The following is a 10,000-nucleotide window of genomic DNA, read 5'->3' as shown; positions in this document are numbered from 1 at the left end:
TTCGTTTATAAATATCAGCATAAAAACATTTTATCGATGAATTTTGTTTTATTTATTTATTTTTCGTAATCGTTGGACTACCTTGATTTTGTTGAGCGTTTTGAAATATATTTGATCGATTTTACATTTTATATCAATAGTTAATCAATTTCTCGTGTGGTGAGCTCTGGATGTATGTTTATTTAAGTTTATTGTTACAAACACTATCACATCTGGTAGGCTGCTGAGTGTACATTTTGTGTACAATTCTGAGTGTTCAGTAAATTTAGAAAGGAATTATTTTTGTGTGGTAATTCCATAGGTGTTATAAAGAACTTACGTGTGCTCATAATTTAAAAACTTCTCTCTTCTCTTTCTCTCTCTCTTCTCTCTCTCTCTCTCTCCTCTCGTACAGATAGGATTATTATTCTCTCTCTCTCTCTCTCTCTCTCTCTCTCTCTCTCTCTCTCTGCGTGGCAATGGCTCTTTTCTGTCCATCCACTGCTGGAATAACATCACCGAGGCTGTGTTTTTGTTTGGTTGTTTGTTTGTTTTTCACTTTGACCCAACCAACAGAAGTCAGCTGCCAGACAATGATCCACTTAAGCTGAATAAACAAAGCTCAGACACAGCTAATATCGTTTATTATGACGACAGTTCTCCCCTCGCTAGACAAACAGTCTGTGACAAAAGGAATGTGGAGAGAGAAAGAAAAAAAGAGACAGACAGACAATTAAATGCATCTCATGGGACAGAAGAAGACAGACTTAATCGAATATATGTATTATGGACTGACAATTAGATTAATTGAGACAGGAAGAATTACTTTTTTCAATATGAAATTTAATCGATTTTTTAAAGGAAATAATTATTGTATCTTGGCGTCGTTGGGAATTGATAGCTTCTGTATTAAATATATCTTTTTTTTTTTTTGCTAGTACGACACAAGAGAGAGAGAGAGAGAGAGAGTCCTTACAGTCCTTACAGTCCTTACAGTTCGTTCGTTGCCCCAGTCCCTCAGTGTGAGGCGCCTCTAATGTCTACCAGAGAGTTGCTAGTACATCTTCCGGTATATTGCATCTTCCAATCTTGGATGGTCTGGGATGCAGTTTAGATATTTGTCGAGCTTATTCTTAAACACATCTACGCTCACTCCTGATATATTCCTCAGATGAGCTGGCAACGCATTGAATAGACGCTGCATTATCGATGCTGGTGCGTAGTGGATTAATGTTCTGTGTGCTTTCCTTATTTTTCCTGGTATAGTTTTGGGCACTATTAATCTACCTCTGCTTGCTCTTTCTGATATTTTTAGTCCATGATATTTTCTGTTATTCCATTCTATCCTGTTTTACCATGCCTGGAATTATCAATGTATGTCGTTCCTCTTCCTCCTTTCTCTAGACTATTAATTTTAATTTAAGGATTGTAGTCTTTCCCAGTAGTCTAGGTCCTTAACTTCTTCTATTCTAGCTGTAAAGGACCTTTGTACTCTCTATTTGTGCAATATCCTTTTGATAGTGTGGGTACCATATCATATTGCAATATTCAAGTGGACTACGAACATATGTTTTATAAAGCATAATCATGTGTTCAGCTTTTCTTGTTTTGAAGTGCCGTAACAACATTCCCATTTTTGCTTTACATTTTGCCAAAAGAATTGCTATTTGATCATTGCATAACATGTTCCTATTCATCATCACACCAAGGTCTTTAACTGCTTCCTTATTTGTGATTGTCTCATTATTAGGTCCCCTATATGCATATAGCTTTCCTTCTCTGTCACCATAATTTATTGATTCAAATTTATCAGAGTTAAATACCATCCTATTTACCTCTGCCCAATCATATACTTTGTTAAGGTCTCTTTGTAGAGCGTTCCTATCTTCATCACAAGTCAATTTCTCTACTTATTCTTGTGTCATCAGCGAAACTACTCACTACCGAATCCTTAACATTACTGTCATGTCTTCAATCATCATAAACAAACAATATTGCAGCTAGCCCGTACTGTGTGTGGCACACCGGATATTACCTTGGTTTCATCGATTTGTCTCATTCGTTTGCAATAACTATCTGTTTTCTGTTGTGTAAAAATTCTTTTAACCATCTTCCTACTTTATCTACGATATTGAGTTTTCTAATTTTCTTTGCTAATATATTATGGTCTACTTGTCAAAAGCTTTTGCAAAGTCCAGATAAACCACAGTCTGTTTTCATTTCCGCTTTTCATATTTTTGAATATGTTTCTCACGGTGGACTAACAGTTGGGTTTGTGTACTTTTTCCGGGTACGAAACCGCGTGTTGTCCTATATTAAATAAATTATTTTTTATTAAATGTTTCATAATATTTTTTTTTCATTACCCTTTCATACACTTTCATAATATGTGATGTTAGACTCACAGGCCTATAATTACTTGCCTCTAGTCTTGATCCACTTTTGAAAGTAGGGGTGATAAATGCTAATTTGTGCTCATCATAAATCTTGCCTGTATCTACACTTTGTCTTAATAATATTGCAAGTGGCTTTGCGATAGAATGAACTTCTTTCTTTAACAAAATAGCAGGGACTCCATCCGGCCCTGCAGCAGCTCCATTTTTTAATTTCATTAATTGCCTGCACAATATCAGCTTCATTAATTTTTATGTGAGCTAAATATTCACTATTTTCGTCCCTTACTTCTATATCATTATCTTCATTATCTATTCTAGGGGTGAATTCTCTCTTATATCGTTCTGCCAGTATGTTGCAAATTTCATTTTTTTCATTCGTTAATCTCCCTTCAATTCTCAGAGGGCCTATTTCTATTCTTCTTTTATTCATCTTCTTCGCATATGAGTATAATAGTTTGGGGTTTTGCTTGATATTTAATAGGGTTTTTTCTTCCAAGTCCCGTTTTTCATTTTCTTTTGATTGTATAATCTTTTGTTCTGCATTTCTATCTTACTTTTTAGTTCTATAACTTTCCATGCATTTTTTTCTTTTGCAAGACCTTTTTTCCACTTTCTGATTTTTCTGGACAAGATCCTTCTGTCTCTTGGTATGCATGAATGATGTTTACTTTTCTTCTTCGGTATATATTTATCACATTTCTCCATATTTTATATAATATCTCCGTATTTACCCTTATGTCATCACTTACGAAAATGTTATCCCAATCTTTGTTTAATTCTTCATTAATTTCTGACCTTTTATATTTTTACTGTAGAAGTTGTATTTTCCATATCCTTCCACTTTTTCATTTCTTGCTTATCTCTATTTTCACTTGCTTTGGAATGAACTGTTAATTCTATGACATTATGATCTGAAATACTCGCATTATAAACTATTATTTCTTTAACATAATTCATCTCGTTCACAAATACTAGGTCTAAAGATATTTTTCCTTTCTTGTTGGCAGGTGATTTATTGTTGAATGTTGTATTCTAGTAGCATATCTAATAGCTTTTCAAATTGCCTCTTATCTTCTGCACTACTATTACTCTCTTTTTTATATGTATAAGTACAACCACAGTCTCCTATTCGTTCTTTCCATTTCTACGAAAGGAAAGTTGAAGTCACCAGATAGGAGAATAGTCCAGTCCTTGTGATTTCTACATATATCATCCAATTTTTCAATTATTAAGTTCAAAGACTCTTTAGTATTAGGAATTCTATATATTACTATGTTCATCAATTTTTCAGATTCAAATTCTACCGCTATTAGTTCACATTCTGAGTTACTATATTTCTCATATATTTTTTCCTTGTTTTTTGTCTTTCCCATATATTGCGGTTCCCCTTGATTCCTATTTTTTTCTATCTGATCTATAAGTTTGGAACCCTTTTATTTGATCATCATTCCCAGTCTCTTGGGAATACCAGGTTTCACTTATATTCATTATATCTATTTTCTTTTCATTTTGGGTAGTTCTTCTAAGTACTCTATTTTTCTTTTTGAGTTACTCGTAACTAAACCCTGCGCATTCATCACTATGATGGTTTGCGTGTTTTCTCCTTCATTTAATATTGGTAGTAATAAGGATTTTTTCCATGTCTCTTTCCCTGTTCTGGTATGTTGTTTCTTTTTTTCATTTCCAGAAATTCTGACATTAAAAAATCCAACTTTTCCATAATATTTGATCTTCCTTCATCAATAATTATTCATTTTGTGTCTGAATCTGCAATTTTCTCCGTTCTGCAATATCCTCTTGCATAATAAATACAGTTATTATCTCTTGAGTAGAATTTCGGAGCTGATGCTTTGAAATTTTTCTTTTTTTGCTGACACCTCTTGCATATCTCATTGGTGGTTTGCTTTTCTCTTTTACTGATATTCTTGATTTCTCTCTTTATTTGTTTCTTTCTTCTTTTGGATTTTATTACTTGGTTGGTTATTTATTTGATTATGATTCATGGCTACAGGGTGCATATATTTGCATTTTTTGTCGAACTTACATCCTTTCCTTCTTTTAGTTTTTACATATTTTTGGATGCAGATCTCTGCAATCATCCCCATAGCCATCTAAGTATGCACATTTACCATATATTTCATAGTTTTGACATACCTTAGGATGAGAGAGAGAGAGAGAGCTACATATTGCCATAAAATGCTAATGATTAATATGGATATATATTATATATATATATATATATATATCTATATATCCTAAAAAAATAGCCCATTAAAAACACAAAATATAGAGAGAAAAGTACTATATTTCAGGGACTGCTGTCTCCCTACAGAAAAGGTGGTATTTATGCCAAGGGATCCGCCATCAGGTAAGCCAATTTAGGTCACCCCGCTGATAATCTCTTTAATCTTCTTAAGCGTTGGTTGAATGAAAATCTTGTCGATCACATCTGAATCTTGACTGACTTCCTTCTCTCTCTCTCTCTCTCTCTCTCTCTCATCTCTCTCTCTCTCTCTCTCTCTCTCTCTCTCCCTGAAACTCGACTGGACCTTTTGAAGAGAACCTGAAAATGTTATCCAGAGGACCAAAGTTCGAATCCCAATTTGCTCTCGGTCATTTAAGTTGGGGGAGCAATTTCCCACTTTGGGTTGAGAGAGAGAGAGAGAGAGAGAGAGAGAGAGAGAGAGAGAGAGAGAAATATCCTGTTTTAGTGAAAACATCCCAAAACAAATTGGATTTTATGAAACATTGCCGTTGTTCCAAGAAGAGAGAGAAAAAGATATATAGATAGAGAGAGAGACAGTTTTAAGGACTACTAAATCGCATGATTTTTTCATTTTAATTTATTTACATATATATTTGTTAAAGAGAGAGAGAGAGAGAGAGAGAGAGAGAGAGAGAGAGAGAGAGAGAGAGAGTTTTTAAGGTCTGCTAAATCTTTTTTTTTTTTTTTTTTTTTTTTTTTGTTTTTTTTTTTTTTTTTTTTTTTGAGAGAGACCTTACTTACCTTACAGACCTTACATCTTGTTCGGGTTGCCCCAGGTCCCTCAGTGTGAGGCACCTCTAATGTCTACCAGAGAGTTGCTAGTACATCTTCCGGTATATTTTGCATCTTCCAATCTTGGATGGTCTGGGATGCAGTTTAGATATTTGTCGAGCTTATTCTTAAACATACTACGCTCACTCCTGATATATTCCTCAGATGAGCTGGCAATGCATTGAATAGACGCTGCATTATCGATGCTGGTGCGTAGTGGATTAATGTCCTGTGTGCTTTCCTATTTTTCCTGGTATTGTTTTGGGCACTATTAATCTACCTCTGCTGCTCTTTCTGATATTTTTAGTTCCATGATATTTTCTTTTATTCCTTCTATCTGTTTCCATGCCTGAATTATCAGGTAGCTTTCTCTTCTCCTTTCTAGACTATATAATTTTAAGGATTGTAGTTTTTCCCAGTAGTCAAGGTCCTTAACTTCTTCTATTCTAGCTGTAAAGGACCTTTGTACACTCTCTATTTGTGCAATATCCTTTGATAGTGTGGGTACCATATCATATTGCAATATTCAAGTGGACTACGAACATATGTTTTATAAAGCATAATCATGTGTTCAGCTTTTCTTGTTTTGAAGTGCCGTAACAACATTTCCATTTTTGCTTTACATTTTGCCAAAAGAATTGCTATTTGGTCATTGCATAACATGTTCCTATTCATCATCACACCAAGGTCTTTAACTGCTTCCTTATTTGTGATTGTCTCATTATTAGGTCCCTATATGCATATAGCTTTCCTTCTCTGTCACCATAATTTATTGATTCAAATTTATCAGAGTTAAATACCATCCTATTTTCCTCTGCCCAATCATATACTTTGTTAAGGTCTCTTTGTAGAGCGTTCCTATCTTCATCACAAGTAATTTTCTCTACTTATTCTTGTGTCATCAGCGAAACTACTCACTACCGAATCCTTAACATTACTGTCTATGTCTTCAATCATAATAACAACAGTATTGCAGCTAACACCGTACCTTGTGGCACACCGGATATTACTTGGTTTCATCCGATTTCTCATTGTTTGCAATAACTATCTGTTTTCTGTTGTGTAAAAATTCTTTTAACCATCTTCCTACTTTATCTACGATATTGTGTTTTCTTATTTTCTTTGCTAATATATGGTCTACTTTGTCAAAAGCTTTTGCAAAGTCTAGATAAACCACATCTGTTTCATTTCCGCTTTTTATATTTTTGAATATGTTCTCACGGTGGACTAACAGTTGGGTTTGTGTACTTTTCCGGGTACGAAACCGTGTTGTCCTATATTAAACAAAATTATTTTTTATTAAATGTTTCATAATATTTTCCTTCATTACCCTTTTATACACTTTCATAATATGTGATGTTAGACTCACAGGTCCTATAATTACTTGCCTCTAGTCTTGATCCACTTTTTGAAAGTAGGGGTGATATATGCTAATTTGTGCTCATCATAAATCTTGCCTGTATCTACACTTTGTCTTAATAATATTGCAAGTGGCTTTGCGATAGAATGAACTACTTTCTTTAACAAAATAGCAGGGACTCCTATCAGGCCCTGCAGCAGCTCCATTTTTAATTTCATTAATTGCCTGCACAATATCAGCTTCATTAATTTCTATGTAGTAAATATTTCACTATTTTCGTCCCTTACTTCTATATCATTATCTTCATTATCTATTCTAGGGGTGAAATCTCTCTTATATCGTTCTGCCAATATGTTGCAAATTTCCTTTTTTTCATTCGTTAATCTACCCCTTCAATTCTCAGAGGGCCTATTTCTATTCTTCTTTTATTCATCTTCTTCGCATATGAGTATAATAGTTTGGGGTTTTTGCTTGATATTTAATAGGGTTTTTTTCTTCCAAGTCCCGTTTTTCATTTTCTTTTGATTGTATAATCTTTTGTTCTGCATTTTCTATCTTACTTTTAGTTCTATAACTTTCCATGCATTTTTTCTTTTGCAAGACCTTTTTTCCACTTTCTGATTTTCTGGAACAAGATCCTTCTGTCTCTTTGGTATGCATGAATGATGTTTACTTTTCTTCTTCGGTATATATTTATCCACTATTTTCTCTAATATTTTATATAATATCTCCGTATTTACCCTTATGTCATCGCTTACGAAATATCCCAATCTTTGTTTAATTCTTCATTTTATTTCTGACCATTTTATATTTTTACTGTAGAAGAGAAGAGAGAGAGAAATATTTATATATATATATATATATATATATATATATATATATATATATATATATATATATATATATATATGTGTGTGTGTGTGTGTGTGTGTGTGTGTGTGTGTGTTCGTGAGAGAGAGAGAGAGAGAGAGAGAGAGAGAGAGAGAGAGAGAGAGAGAGAGAGAGAGATTCGTTACCTACTGTGAAAACGAACTCCGTTGCCATCTAGCTGATCGAAATCCTCGATGATATTTTCACTCGGAATATCAAACGCCCTTTCGGCTGGCTCCACGGATCCATTTACTCACAGTTTTTATTGCTGACGCCTTCATGGAAACGATCCCTCATGACTGACAGTCCGTACGAGGCAGAACGATCCGTGTCGTGAGTTTTTGGACGAGGAAATCATTGCAAGACTATTGCAAAAGTCATGGTGGAGGTTGGAAGCATATTTCCCTGTCGCGTGTTGTAGACGATCTTTCTTGTATGTCGCTTGCAGTTTTATGATAAGAGAAGCTCTTTGTTTTATAGTCATTTTTTTTTCAAGGGATAACTCAAGAGAAAACTGGAAAAAATGGCTTATATTTTTTCCTGTATTGATTTGTTTTTAGTCATTATACGGCCAAAAAATGCATAGTTGAAAATGTATATGCCATATTTTAAATGTGGATTTTAAATGAAATGCAAGGAAACTATGTATATTATACAGCCAAAAGAATATATATATATATATATATATATATATATATATATATATATATATATATATATATATATATAGTACATATATACATATATATATATTATATATATATATATATATATATATATATATATATATATATATATATATATAGATATATATATACATATATACTATGTTGTGCTATGTGTATATTATGTACATGCATATGTATGCAACATACATAGTACATACATACGCACATACATGCATATAAAACTTAGTGGGGCCTCATTTATAAAACTTGGACGATGTAAATGTGGCTATTTTGCCTCATAGAGAGAGAGAGAGAGAGAGAGAGAGAGAGAGAGAGAGAGAGAGAGAGAGGATCCAGTAAAGTGAGTGGGCCAAACAAATTCCCCAAAGCGATAAAAATCGTGAGCGAAGGTTTTATTTAGAGAATTACTGATGAATACTTCAACCATGGCGGCGCCTTTGATCTTTCTGAATGAGTAATGATGGTTAATTTGCGCAACTTATCAAAAATCATGACTTGGTTTTTTTTTTTCTATTTAGCGTTTTTCTTGGGTTTTATTCATTTTTATTTCCCCTCCTCTCCCTCTCCCCCCCCACCCCAGCAACCAACCCAGTTTTACCTCTCCTCCTACGGGAGGTAGTGCCGTCGGTGCACCTCCCGTTGCGCGCTGTAGGTACTGCTAGAGGGTGTTTATCGTGCTGTCCAACCGCTCCAACTCTCTCTCTCTCTCTCCCTCTCTCTCTCTCTCTCTCTCTCTCTCTCTCGCATGCATATATATAATATATATATATATATATATATATATATATATATATATATATATGTGTGTGTGTGTGTGTGTGTGTGTGTGTGTGTATGTATATATATATATATATATATAGTATATATATATATATGAAACATATGAATTCCTTATTATTTATATTATATATGTATATGTATATTATCTTTTGTGGTTTGCCTTTACATATAGGTAATTCAAAATCATCTACAGTTATACATAGTGCCTATCATTGCGTGGGGGGGGGGGGGGGGGGTGTATGTGTATATGCTCGTATGCAACGTGTATTTCTCTGTTTTGATTTTACTCTCATACATCATTAAATACCATCGAATAAATATGAAAAATAAATGAAAAAGGAAAATTAATTTTAAGCGCATAAACTCTTTTAAGTAATTACAGATAAAGAGAGCCACTTAACCTAACCTTTCCATCGGTCCAGACTCCGAGAAAGAGAGGAAAAAAAAAGAAAACATTACAAGTCGATCGTAAAACAAGTGGCTTCAAAAATTATAAATCGCTTAAAAATAAATCGCTTTAAAAACAATATAAATCGCTTAAAAATAAATCGCTTTAAAAAACAATATAAATCGCTTAGGTCTCTTTTTAAAAAATCAGAAATCGCTTAAAAAAAAAAAAAAAAAAAAAAAAAAAATTATAAACCGTTTCAAAATATAGCCGAAGATTTTTCCTCTTATCAAATCACTATTACGGATCCGAGATATTTTGTTTGTTTTTTTTTATTTGAGGTCGATCTAAAAGGTAAGGGGGGGCGGGGCGGGGGGTGGGGGGGGGGGGGGGAATTTAGGTCTTAGGGATTAGCGGAAGCAGCTTAAGTTGGAGTGGGAATGGGAATGACCTCGCCAACTTGAAGGACCTCGAGGAGGGAAGTCTGAGTCCGAAGTTAGA

At 33.9% G+C, this 10,000-nt stretch overlaps 1 protein-coding gene across 1 annotated transcript in view; it reads right to left on the bottom strand.

The window, feature by feature from the left end:
* Nucleotides 1-10,000, bottom strand: part of LOC135226166 (uncharacterized) — an 87,426-nt gene that overhangs the window by 19,896 nt on the left and 57,530 nt on the right. The window lies entirely within an intron of this gene.

The sequence above is a fragment of the Macrobrachium nipponense genome, chromosome 14 (assembly GCF_015104395.2).
Source record: "Macrobrachium nipponense isolate FS-2020 chromosome 14, ASM1510439v2, whole genome shotgun sequence".
In the NCBI taxonomy this organism is placed as follows: domain Eukaryota; kingdom Metazoa; phylum Arthropoda; class Malacostraca; order Decapoda; family Palaemonidae; genus Macrobrachium; species Macrobrachium nipponense.
The sequence above is the reverse complement of the archived record's forward strand: the minus strand, read 5'-3'. Positions and strand labels throughout refer to the sequence as shown.